This window comes from Procambarus clarkii, chromosome 69, assembly GCF_040958095.1.
Source record: "Procambarus clarkii isolate CNS0578487 chromosome 69, FALCON_Pclarkii_2.0, whole genome shotgun sequence".
In the NCBI taxonomy this organism is placed as follows: Eukaryota; Metazoa; Arthropoda; class Malacostraca; order Decapoda; family Cambaridae; genus Procambarus; species Procambarus clarkii.
The window spans coordinates 590,472-604,495 of NC_091218.1; positions in this window are offsets into that span (position 1 = coordinate 590,472).

The following is a 14,024-nucleotide window of genomic DNA, read 5'->3' on the forward strand; positions in this document are numbered from 1 at the left end:
TACTTTTTATACCCAACATTTGCCAAGAACTGAAAGCTGCAGTGAGTCACATTTTGAACAAACTCCCCTGCAGTTTTCAAAATATCCCAAACTTCCCAATTTCGCGTCCTGAGCCATATTTTGGAATCAAATTCAGGCTCTCTGCTAGTATTCGCAGTTTGAAATTACGACTTTTTATACCCAACATATGCAAAGTACTGTAAGCGGCGTTTGGTCACATTTGTCCCAAACCCCCCTGCAGTTTTCAAAATATCCCAAACAACCCAATTTCGAGGCCGGAGCCATATTTTGGAGCCAAATTCTGCTCTCTGCACGTATTCTCAGTTTGTAATTGCGACTTTTTTATACCCAACATATGCCAAGTACTGAAAGCGGCGTTAGGTCACATTTGTCCCAATCCCCCCTGCAGTTTTCAAACTATCCCAAACATCCCAATTTCGAGGCCTGAGCCATATTTTGGAGCCAAAATCTGGCTCTCTGCACATATTCGCAGTTTGATATTACGACTTTTTATACCCAACATATGCCAAGTACTGAAAGCGGCAGTGAGTCACATTTTGCATAAACTTCCCTGCAGTTTTCAAAATATACCAAACATCTCAATTTCAAGGCCTGAGCCATATTTTGGAGCCAAATTCTGGCTCTCGGCACATATTCGCAGTTTGATATTACGACTTTTTATACCCAACATATGCCAAGTACTGAAAGCGGCAATGAGTCACATTTTGCATAAACTCCCCTGCAGTTTTCAAAATATACCAAACATCCCAATTTCGAGGCCTGAGGCATATTTTGGAGCCAAATTCAGGCGCTTTGCACGTATTCGCAGTTTGAAATTACGACTTTTTATACCCAACATTTGCCAAGTACTGAAAGCAGCGTTTGGTCACATTTGGCCCAAACCTCCCTGCAGTTTTCTAAATATCCCAAACAACCCAATATCGAGGCCTGAGATATATTTTCGAGCCAAATTCACGGCTCTCTGCACGTATTCGCAGTTTGAAATTACGACTTTTTATACCCAACATATTCCAAGTACTGAAAGCGGCGTTTGGTCACATTTGTCCCAAACCTCCTTGCAGTTTTCAAAATATCCCAAATATCCCAACTTTGAAGGCCTGAACAATATTTTGGAGCCAAATTCTGGCTTTCTGCACGTATTCGCAGTTTGAAATTGCGACTTTTTTATACCCAACATATGCCAAGTACTGAAAGCGGCGTTTGGTCACATTTGTCCCAAAACTCCCTGCACTTTTCAAAATATCCCAAACATCCCAATTTCGAGGCCAGAGCCATATCTTGGAGCCAAATTATGGCTCTATGCACGTATTCGCAGTTTGATATTACGACTTTTTATACCCAACATATGCCAAGTACTGAAAGCGGCGTTTGGACACATTTGTCCCAATCCCCCCTGCAGTTTTCAAAATATCCCAAATATCCCAATTTCAAAGCCTGAGCAATATTTTTGTGCCAAATTCTGGCTCTCTGTACGTATTCGCAGTTTGAAATTGCGACTTTTTTATACCCAACATATGCCAAGTACTGAAAGCGGCGTTTGGACACATTTGTCCCAATCCCCCCTGCAGTTTTCAAAATATCCCAAACATCCCAATTTCGAGGCCAGAATCATATTTTGGAGCCAAATTCTGGCTCTCTGCACATATTCGCAGTTTGATATTACGACTTTTTATACCCAACATATGCCAAGTACTGAAAGCGGCGTTTGGACACATTTGTCCCAATCCCCCCTGCAGTATTCAAAATATCCCAAATATCCCAATTTCAAAGCCTGAGCAATATTTTGGTGCCAAATTCTGGCTCTCTGTACGTATTCGCAGTTTGAAATTGCGACTTTTTTATACCCAACATATGCCAAGTACTGAAAGCGGCGTTTGGACACATTTGTCCGAATCCCCCCTGCAGTATTCAAAATATCCCAAATATCCCAATTTCGAGGCCTGAGCCATATTTTGGAGCCAAATTCTGGCTCTCTGCACGTATGCGCAGTTTGAAATTACGACTTGTTGTTCCCAACATATGCCAAGTACTGAAAGCAACAGTGAGTCACATTTTGCACAAACTCCCCTGCAGTTTTCAAAATATCCCAAACATCCCAATTTCGAGGCCTGAGCCATATTTTGGAACCAAATTCTGGGGTTTTGCACTTATTCGGAGTTTGAAATTACGACTTTTTATACCCAACATATGCCAAGTAGTAAAAGCGTCAGTGTGTCACATTTTGCACAAACTCCCCTGCAGTTTTCAAAATATCCCAAACATCCCAATTCCAAGGCCTGAGCTATATTTTGGAGCCAAATTCTGGCTCTCTGCTCGTATTCGCAGTTTTAAATTACGAATTTTTTATACCCAACATATGCGAAGTACTGTAAGCGGCGTTTGGTAACATTTTGCACAAACTCCCCTGCAGTTTTCAAAATATCCCAAATATCAAAATTTTGAGGCCTGAGCCCTATTTTGGAGCCAAATTCTGGCTCTCTACACGTAATCGCAGTTTGAAATTACGACTTTTTATACCCAACATATGACAAGTACTGAAAGCGGGGATTGGTCACATTTGTCCCAAACCTCGCTGTAGTTTTCAAAATATCCAAAATATCCCAATATCGAGGCCTGAGCCATATTTTGAAGTTAAATTGTGGCTCTCTGCACGTATTCGCAGTTTGAAACTACGACATTTTATACCCAACATATGCCAAGTACTGAAAGAGGCAGTGAGTCACATTTTGCACAAACTCCCCTGCAGTTTGTAAAATATACCAAACATCCCAATTTCGAGGCCTGAGCCATATTTTGGAGCCAAATTCAAGCTCTCTGCACGTATTCGCAGTTTGAAATTACGACTTTTTTATACCAAGCATATGCGAAGTACTGAAAGCGGCGTTAGGTAACATTTGTCCCAAACCTCCCTAAAGTTCTGAAAATATCCCAAACATCCCAATATCGAGGCCTGAGCCATAATTTGGAGCCAAATTCTGGCGCTCTGCACGTGTTCGCAGTTTGATATTACGACTTTTTATACCCAACATATGCCAAGAACTGAAAGCTGCAGTGAGTGTCATTTTGAACAAACTCCCCTGAGGTTTTCAAAATATCCCAAACATCCCAATTTCGCGTCCTGAGCCATATTTTGGAATCAAATTCAGGCTCTCTGCACGTATTCGCAGTTTGAAATTACGACTTTTTATACCCAACATATGCAAAGTACTGTAAGCGGCGTTTGGTCACATTTGTCCCAAACCCTCCTGCAGTTTTCAAAATATCCCAAACATCCCAAATTCGAGGCCTGAACCATATTTTGGAGCCAAATTCTGTCTCTCTGCACATATTCGCAGTTTGATATTACGACTTTTTATACCCAACATATGCCAAGTACGGAAAGCAGCAGTTAGTCACATTTTGCATAAACTCCCCTGCAGTTTTCAAAATATACCAAACATCTCAATTTCAAGGCCTGAGCCATATTTTCGAGCCAAATTCAGGCTCTCTGCACGTATTCGCAGTTTGAAATTACGACTTTTTATACCCAACATATGCCAAGTATTGAAAGCAGCGTTTGGTCACATTTGTCCAAAACCTCCCTGCAGTTTTAAAAATATCCTAAACATCCCCATATCGAGGCGTGAGCCATATTTTGGAGCCAAATTCTGGCTCTCTGCACGTATTCGCAGTTTGAAATTACGGCTTTTTATACAAAACATATGCAAAGTAATGGAAGAGGCGTTTGGTCATATTTGTCCCAACCCCCCCCCCCGCAGTTTTCAAAATATCCCAAACATCCCAATTTCGCGTCCTGAGTCATATTTTGGAATCAAATTCATGCTCTCTGCACGTATTCGCAGTTTGAAATTACGTCTTTTTATACCCAACATATGCAAAGTACTGTAAGCAGCGTTTGGTCACATTTGTCCCAAACCCCCCTGCAGTTTTCAAAATATCACAAACAACCCAATTTCGAGGCTGGAGCAATATTTTGGAGCCAAATTCTGGCTCTCTGCACGTATTCGCAGTTTGAAATTACGACTTTTTATACCCAACATATGCCAAGTACTGAAAGCGGCGTTTGGTCACATTTGTCCCAAACCTCCCTGCACTTTTCAGAATATCCCAAACATCCCAATTTCGAGGCCAGAGCCATATTTTGGAGCCAAATTCTGGCTCGCTGCACGTATTCGCAGTTTGAAATTACGGCTTTTTATACAAAACATATGCAAAGTAATGGAAGCGGCGTTTGGTCATATTTGTCCCAAAAATGCAGTTTTCAAAATATCCCAAACATCCCAATTTCGAGACCTGAACCATATTTTGGAGCCAAAATCTGGCTCTATGCACGTATTCGCAGTTTGAAATTACGACTTTTTATACCCAACATATGCCAAGTCCTGAAAGTGGCAAAAGAGTCACATTTTGCACAAACTCCCCTGCAGTTTTCGAAATATCCCAAATATCCCAATTTCGAGGACTGAGCCATATTTTGGAGCCAAATTCTGGCTCTATGCACGTATTCGCAGTTTGATATTACGACTTTTTATACCCAACATATGCCAAGTACTGAAAGCGGCGTTTGGACAAATTTGTCCCAATCCCCCCTGCAGTATTCAAAATATCCCAAATATCCCAATTTCAAAGCCTGAGCAATATTTTGGTGCCAAATTCTGGCTCTCTGAACGTATTCGCAGTTTGAAATTGAGACTTTTTTATACCCAACATATGCCAAGTACTGAAAGCGGCGTTTGGACACATTTGTCCCTTTCCCCCCTGCAGTTTTCAAAATATCCCAAACATCCCAATTTCGAGGCCTGAGCAATATTTTGGAGCCAAATTCTGGCTCTCTGCACATATTCGCAGTTTGATATTACGACTTTTTATACCCAACATATGCCAAGTACTGAAAGCGGCGTTTGGACACATTTGTCCCAATCCCCCCTGCAGTATCCAAAATATCCCAAATATCCCAATTTCAAAGCCTGAGCAATATTTTGGTGCCAAATTCTGGCTCTCTGTACGTATTCGCAGTTTGAAATTGCGACTTTTTTTACCCAACATATGCCAAGTACTGAAAGCGGCGTTTGGACACATTTGTCCCAATCCCCCCTGCAGTATTCAAAATATCCCAAATATCCCAATTTCGAGGCCTGAGCCATATTTTGGAGCCAAATTCTGGCTCTCTGCACGTATTCGCAGTTTGAAATTACGACTTGTTATACCCAACATATGCCAAGTACTGAAAGCAACAGTGAGTCACATTTTGCACAAACTCCCCTGCAGTTTTCAAAATATCCCAATTATCCCAATTTCGAGGCCTGAGCCATATTTTGGAACCAAATTCTGGCTCTTTGCACTTATTCGGAGTTTGAAATTACGACTTTTTATACCCAACATATGCCAAGTAGTAAAAGCGTCAGTGAGTCACATTTTGCACAAACTCCCCTGCAGTTTTCAAAATATCCCAAACATCCCAATTCCAAGGCCTGAGCCATATTTTGGAGCCAAATTCTCTCTCTCTGCTCGTATTCACAGTTTGAAATTACGAATTTTTTGTACCCAACATATGCGAAGTACTGTAAGCGGCGTTTGGTAACATTTTGCACAAACTCCCCTGCAGTTTTCAAAATATCCCAAATATCAAAATTTTGAGGCCTGAGCCATATTTTGGAGCCAAATTCTGGCTCTCTACACGTATTCGCAGTTTGAAATTACGTCTTTTTATACCCAACATATGACAAGTACTGAAAGCGGGGTTTGGTCACATTTGTCCCAAACCTCGCTGTAGTTTTCAAAATATTCAAAATATCCCAATATCGAGGCCTGAGCCATATTTTGAAGTTAAATTCTGGCTCTCTGCACGTATTCGCAGTTTGAAACTACGACATTTTATACCCAACATATGCCAAGTACTGAAAGTGGCAGTGAGTCACATTTTGCACAAACTCCCCTGCAGTTTGTAAAATATACCAAACATCCCAATTTCGAGGCCTGAGCCATATTTTGGAGCCAAATTCAAGCTCTCTGCAAGTATTCGCAGTTTGAAATTACGACTTTTTTATACCAAACATATGTGAAGTACTGAAAGCGGCGTTAGGTAACATTTGTCCCAAACCTCCCTGCAGTTCTGAAAATGTCCCAAACATCCCAATATCGAGGCCTGAGCCATAATTTGGAGCCAAATTCTGGCCCTCTGCACGTATTCGCAGTTTGATATTACGACTTTTTATACCCAACATATGCCAAGAACTGAAAGCTGCAGTGAGTGTCATTTTGAACAAACTCCCCTGAGGTTTTCAAAATATCCCAAACATCCCAATTTCGCGTCCTGAGCCATATTTTGGAATCAAATTCAGGCTCTCTGAACGTATTCGCAGTTTGAAATTACGACTTTTTATACCCAACATATGCAAAGTACTGTAAGCAGCGTTTGGTCACATTTGTCCCAAACCCTCCTGCAGTTTTCAAAATATCCCAAACAACCCAATTTCGAGGCCGGAGCCATATTTTGGAGCCAAATTCTGGCTCTCTGCACGTATTCTCAGTTAGTAATTGCGACTTTTTTTATACCCAACATATGCCAAGTACTGAAAGCGGCGTTTGGTCACATTTGTCCCAATCCCCCCTGCAGTTTTCAAAATATCCCAAACATCCCAATTTCGAGGCCTGAGCCATATTTTGGAGCCAAATTCTGGCTCTCTGCACATATTAGCAGTTTGATATTACGACTTTTTATACCCAACATATGCCAAGTACTGAAAGCAGCAGTTAGTCACATTTTGCATAAACTCCCCTGCAGTTTTCAAAATATACCAAACATCTCAATTTCAAGGCCTGAGCCATATTTTATAGCCAAATTCTGGTTCTCTGCACATATTCGCAGTTTGATATTACGACTTTTTATACCCAACATATGCCAAGTACTGAAAGCGGCAGTGAGTCACATTTTGCATAAACTCCCCTGCAGTTTTCAAAATATACCAAACATCCCAATTTCGAGGCCTGAGCCATATTTTGGAGCCAAATTCAGGCGCTTTGCACGTATTCGCAGTTTGAAATTACGACTTTTTTATACCCAACATATGCGAAGTACTGAAAGCAGCGTTTGGTCACATTTGTCCCAAACCTCCCTGCAGTTTTCAAAGTATCCCAAACAACTCAATATCGAGGCCTGAGATATATTTTCGAGCCAAATTCAGGCTCTCTGCACGTATTCGCAGTTTGAAATTACGACTTTTTATACCCAACATATGCCAAGTACTGAAAGCAGCGTTTGGTCACATTTGTCCCAAACCTCCCTGCAGTTTTAAAAATATCCTTAACATCCCCATATCGAGGCCTGAGCCATATTTTGGAGCCAAATTCTGGCTCTCTGCACGTATTCGCAGTTTGAAATTACGGCTTTTTATACAAAACATACGCAAAGTAATGGAAGCGGCGTTTGATCATATTTGTCCCAAAACGCAGTTTTCAAAATATCCAAAACATCCCAATTTCGAGTCCTGAGCCATATTTTGGAATCAAATTCAGGCTCTCTGCACGTATTCGCAGTTTGAAATTACGACTTTTTATACCCAACATATGCAAAGTACTGTAAGCGGTGTTTGGTCACATTTGTCCCAAACCCCCTGCAGTTTTCAAAATATCACAAACAACCCAATTTCGAGGCCGGAGCAATATTTTGGAGCCAAATTCTGGCTCTCTGCACGTATTCGCAGTTTGATATTACGACTTTTTTATACCCAACATTTTCGAAGTACTGAAAGCAGCGTTTGGTCACATTTGTCCCAAACGTCCCTGCAGTTTTCAAAATATCCCAAACAACCCAATATCGAGGCCTGAGATATATTTTCGAGCCAAATTCAGGCTCTCTGCACGTATTCGCAGTTTGAAATTACGACTTTTTATACCCAACATATACCAAGTACTGAAAGCGGCGTTTGGTCACATTTGTCCCAAACCTCCCTGCAGTTTTCAAAATATCCCAAATATCCCAATTTTTTAAGGCCTGAACCATATTTTGGAGCCAAATTCTGGCTTTCTGCACGTATTCGCAGTTTGAAATTGCTACATTTTTATTCCCAACATATGCCAAGTACTGAAAGCGGCGTTTGGTCACATTTGTCCCAAACTTCCCTGCACTTTTCAGAATATCCCAAACATCCCAATTTCGAGGCCAGAGCCATATTTTGGAGCCAAATTATAGCTCTCTGCACGTATTCGCAGTTTGAAATTACGTTTTTTTATACAAAACATATGCAAAGTAATGGAAGCGGCGTTTGGTCATATTTGTCCCAAACCCCCCCCCCCCCTGCAGTTTTCAAAATATCCCAAACATCCCAATTTCGAGACCTGAACTATATTTTGGAGCCAAAATCTGGCTCTATGCACGTATTCGCAGTTTGAAATTACGACTTTTTATACCCAACATATGCCAAGTCCTGAAAGTGGCAAAAGAGTCACATTTTGCACAAACTCCCCTGCAGTTTTCGAAATATCCCAAATATCCCAATTTCGAGGACTGAGCCATATTTTGGAGCCAAATTCTGGCTCTATGCACGTATTCGCAGTTTGATATTACGACTTTTTATACCCAACATATGCCAAGTACTAAAAGCGGAGTTTGGACACATTTGTTCCAATCCCCCCTGCAGTATCCAAAATATCCCAAACATCCCAATTTCAAATCCTGAGCAATATTTTGGTGCCAAATTCTGGCTCTCTGTACGTATTCCCAGTTTGAAATTGCGACTTTTTTATACCCAACATATGCCAAGTACTGAAAGCGGCGTTTGGACACATTTGTCCCAATCCCCCCTGCAGTATTCAAAATATCCCAAATATCCCAATTTCGAGGCCTGAGCCATATTTTGGAGCCAAATTCTGGCTCTCTGCACCCATTCGCAGTTTGAAATTACGACGTGTTATACCCAACATATGCCAAGTTCTGAAAGCAAAAGTGAGTCACATTTTGCACAAACTCCCCTGCAGTTTTCAAAATATCCCAATTATCCCAATTTCGAGGCCTGAGCCATATTTTGGAACCAAATTCTGGCTCTTTGCACTTATTCGGAGTTTGAAATTACGACTTTTTATACCCAACATATGCCAAGTAGTAAAAGCGACAGTGAGTCACATTTTGCACAAACTCCCCTGCAGTTTTCAAAATATCCCAAACATCCCAATTCCAAGGCCTGAGCCATATTTTGGAGCCAAATTCTGGCTCTCTGCTCGTATTCGCAGTTTGAAATTACGAATTTTTTATACCCAACATATGCGAAGTACTGTAAGCGGCGTTTGGTAACACTTTGCAAAAACTCCCCCTGCAGTTTTCAAAATATCCCAAATATCAAAATTTTGAGGCCTGAGCTATATTTTGGAGCCAAATTCTGGCTCTCTACACGTATTCGCAGTTTGAAATTACGACTTTTTATACCCAACATATGACAAGTACTGAAAGCGGGGTTTGGTCACATTTGTCCTAAACCTCGCTGTAGTTTTCAAAATATTCAAAATATCCCAATATCGAGGCCTGAGCCATATTTTGAAGTTAAACTCTGGCTCTCTGCACGTATTCGCAGTTTGAAACTACGACATTTTATACCCAACATATGCCAAGTACTGAAAGAGGCAGTGAGTCACATTTTGCACAAACTCCCCTGCAGTTTGTAAAATATACCAAACATCCCAATTTCGAGGCCTGAGCCATATTTTAGAGCCAAATTCAAGCTCTCTGCACGTATTCGCAGTTTAAAATTACGACTTTTTTATACCAAGCATATGCGAAGTACTGAAAGCGGCGTTAGGTAACATTTGTCCCAAACCTCACTGCAGTTCTGAAAATATCCCAAACATCCCAATATTGAGGCCTGAGCTATAATTTGGAGCCAAATTCTGGCGCTCTGCACGTATTCGCAGTTTGATATTACGACTTTTTATACCCAACATATGCCAAGAACTGAATGCTGTAGTGAGTGTCCTTTTGAACAAACTCCCCTGAGGTTTTCAAAATATCCCAAACATCCCAATTTCGCGTCCTGAGCCACATTTTGGAATCAAATTCAGGCTCTCTGCACGTATTCGCAGTTTGAAATTACGACTTTTTATACCCAACATATGCAAAGTACTGTAAGCGGCGTTTGGTCACATTTGTCCCAAACCCTCCTGCAGTTTTCAAAATATCCCAAACAACCCAATTTCGAGGCCGGAGCCATATTTTGGAGCCAAATTCTGGCTCTCTGCACGTATTCTCAGTTAGTAATTGCGACTTTTTTTATACCCAACATATGCCAAGTACTGAAAGCGGCGTTTGGTCACATTTGTCCCAATCCCCCCTGCAGTTTTCAAAATATCCCAAACATCCCAATTTCGAGGCCTGAGCCATATTTTGGAGCCAAATTCTGGCTCTCTGCACATATTAGCAGTTTGATATTACGACTTTTTATACCCAACATATGCCAAGTACTGAAAGCAGCAGTTAGTCACATTTTGCATAAACTCCCCTGCAGTTTTCAAAATATACCAAACATCTCAATTTCAAGGCCTGAGCCATATTTTGGAGCCAAATTCTGGTTCTCTGCACATATTCGCAGTTTGATATTACGACTTTTTATACCCAACATATGCCAAGTACTGAAAGCGGCAGTGAGTCACATTTTGCATAAACTCCCCTGCAGTTTTCAAAATATACCAAACATCCCAATTTCGAGGCCTGAGCCATATTTTGGAGCCAAATTCAGGCGCTTTGCACGTATTCGCAGTTTGAAATTACGACTTTTTTATACCCAACATATGCGAAGTACTGAAAGCAGCGTTTGGTCACATTTGTCCCAAACCTCCCTGCAGTTTTCAAAGTATCCCAAACAACTCAATATCGAGGCCTGAGATATATTTTCGAGCCAAATTCAGGCTCTCTGCACGTATTCGCAGTTTGAAATTACGACTTTTTATACCCAACATATGCCAAGTACTGAAAGCAGCGTTTGGTCACATTTGTCCCAAACCTCCCTGCAGTTTTAAAAATATCCTTAACATCCCCATATCGAGGCCTGAGCCATATTTTGGAGCCAAATTCTGGCTCTCTGCACGTATTCGCAGTTTGAAATTACGGCTTTTTATACAAAACATACGCAAAGTAATGGAAGCGGCGTTTGATCATATTTGTCCCAAAACGCAGTTTTCAAAATATCCAAAACATCCCAATTTCGAGTCCTGAGCCATATTTTGGAATCAAATTCAGGCTCTCTGCACGTATTCGCAGTTTGAAATTACGACTTTTTATACCCAACATATGCAAAGTACTGTAAGCGGTGTTTGGTCACATTTGTCCCAAACCCCCTGCAGTTTTCAAAATATCACAAACAACCCAATTTCGAGGCCGGAGCAATATTTTGGAGCCAAATTCTGGCTCTCTGCACGTATTCGCAGTTTGATATTACGACTTTTTTATACCCAACATATGCGAAGTACTGAAAGCAGCGTTTGGTCACATTTGTCCCAAACGTCCCTGCAGTTTTCAAAATATCCCAAACAACCCAATATCGAGGCCTGAGATATATTTTCGAGCCAAATTCAGGCTCTCTGCACGTATTCGCAGTTTGAAATTACGACTTTTTATACCCAACATATACCAAGTACTGAAAGCGGCGTTTGGTCACATTTGTCCCAAACCTCCCTGCAGTTTTCAAAATATCCCAAATATCCCAATTTTTTAAGGCCTGAACCATATTTTGGAGCCAAATTCTGGCTTTCTGCACGTATTCGCAGTTTGAAATTGCTACATTTTTATTCCCAACATATGCCAAGTACTGAAAGCGGCGTTTGGTCACATTTGTCCCAAACCTCCCTGCACTTTTCAGAATATCCCAAACATCCCAATTTCGAGGCCAGAGCCATATTTTGGAGCCAAATTATAGCTCTCTGCACGTATTCGCAGTTTGAAATTACGTTTTTTTATACAAAACATATGCAAAGTAATGGAAGCGGCGTTTGGTCATATTTGTCCCAAACCCCCCCCCCCCCCTGCAGTTTTCAAAATATCCCAAACATCCCAATTTCGAGACCTGAACTATATTTTGGAGCCAAAATCTGGCTCTATGCACGTATTCGCAGTTTGAAATTACGACTTTTTATACCCAACATATGCCAAGTCCTGAAAGTGGCAAAAGAGTCACATTTTGCACAAACTCCCCTGCAGTTTTCGAAATATCCCAAATATCCCAATTTCGAGGACTGAGCCATATTTTGGAGCCAAATTCTGGCTCTATGCACGTATTCGCAGTTTGATATTACGACTTTTTATACCCAACATATGCCAAGTACTAAAAGCGGAGTTTGGACACATTTGTTCCAATCCCCACTGCAGTATCCAAAATATCCCAAATATCCCAATTTCAAAGCCTGAGCAATATTTTGGTGCCAAATTCTGGCTCTCTGTACGTATTCCCAGTTTGAAAGTGCGACTTTTTTATACCCAACATATGCCAAGTACTGAAAGCGGCGTTTGGACACATTTGTCCCAATCCCCCCTGCAGTATTCAAAATATCCCAAATATCCCAATTTCGAGGCCTGAGCCATATTTTGGAGCCAAATTCTGGCTCTCTGCACCCATTCGCAGTTTGAAATTACGACTTGTTATACCCAACATATGCCAAGTACTGAAAGCAACAGTGAGTCACATTTTGCACAAACTCCCCTGCAGTTTTCAAAATATCCCAATTATCCCAATTTCGAGGCCGGAGCCATATTTTGGAGCCAAATTCTGGCTCTCTGCACGTATTCTCAGTTAGTAATTGCGAATTTTTTATACCCAACATATGCCAAGTACTGAAAGCGGCGTTTGGTCACATTTGTCCCAATCCCCCCTGCAGTTTTCAAAATATCCCAAACATCCCAATTTCGAGGCCTGAGCCATATTTTGGAGCCAAATTCTGGCTCTCTGCACATATTCGCAGTTTGATATTACGACTTTTTATACCCAACATATGCCAAGTACTGAAAGCAGCAGTTAGTCACATTTTGAATAAACTCCCCTGCAGTTTTCAAAATATACCAAACATCTCAATTTCAAGGCCTGAGCCATATTTTGGAGCCAAATTCTGGTTCTCTGCACATATTCGCAGTTTGATATTACGACTTTTTATACCCAACATATGCCAAGTACTGATAGCGGCAGTGAGTCACATTTTGCATAAACTCCCCTGCAGTTTTCAAAATATACCAAACATCCCAATTTCGAGGCCTGAGCCATATTTTGGAGCCAAATTCAGGCGCTTTGCACGTATTCGTAGTTTGAAATTACGACTTTTTATACACAACATATGCCAAGTACTGAAAGCGGCGTTTGGTCACATTTGTCCCAAACCTCCCTGCAGTTTTAAAAATATCCTAAACATTCCAATTTCGAGACCTGAACCATATTTTGGAGCCAAAATCTGGCTCAATGCACGTATTCGCAGTTTGAAATTACGATTTTTTATACCCAACATATGCCAAGTCCTGAAAGTGGCAAAAGAGTCACATTTTGCACAAACTCCCCTGCAGTTTTCGAAATATCCCAATTTCGAGGACTGAGCCATATTTTGGAGCCAAATTCTGGCTCTATGCACGTATTCGCAGTTTGATATTACGACTTTTTATACCCAACATATGCCAAGTACTGAAAGCGGCGTTTTGACACATTTGTCCCAATCCCCCCTGCAGTATCCAAAATATCCCAAATATCCCAATTTCAAAGCCTGAGCAATATTTTGGTGCCAAATTCTGGCTCTCTGTACGTATTCGCAGTTTGAAATTGCAACTTTTTTATACCAAACATATGCCAAGTACTGAAAGCGGCGTTTGGACACATTTGTCCCAATCCCCCCTGCAGTATTCAAAATATCCCAAATATCCCAATTTCGAGGCCTGAGCCATATTTTGGAGCCAAATTCTGGCTCTCTGCACGTATTCGCAGTTTGAAATTACGACTTGTTATACCCAACATATGCCAAGTACTGAAAGCAACAGTGAGTCACAT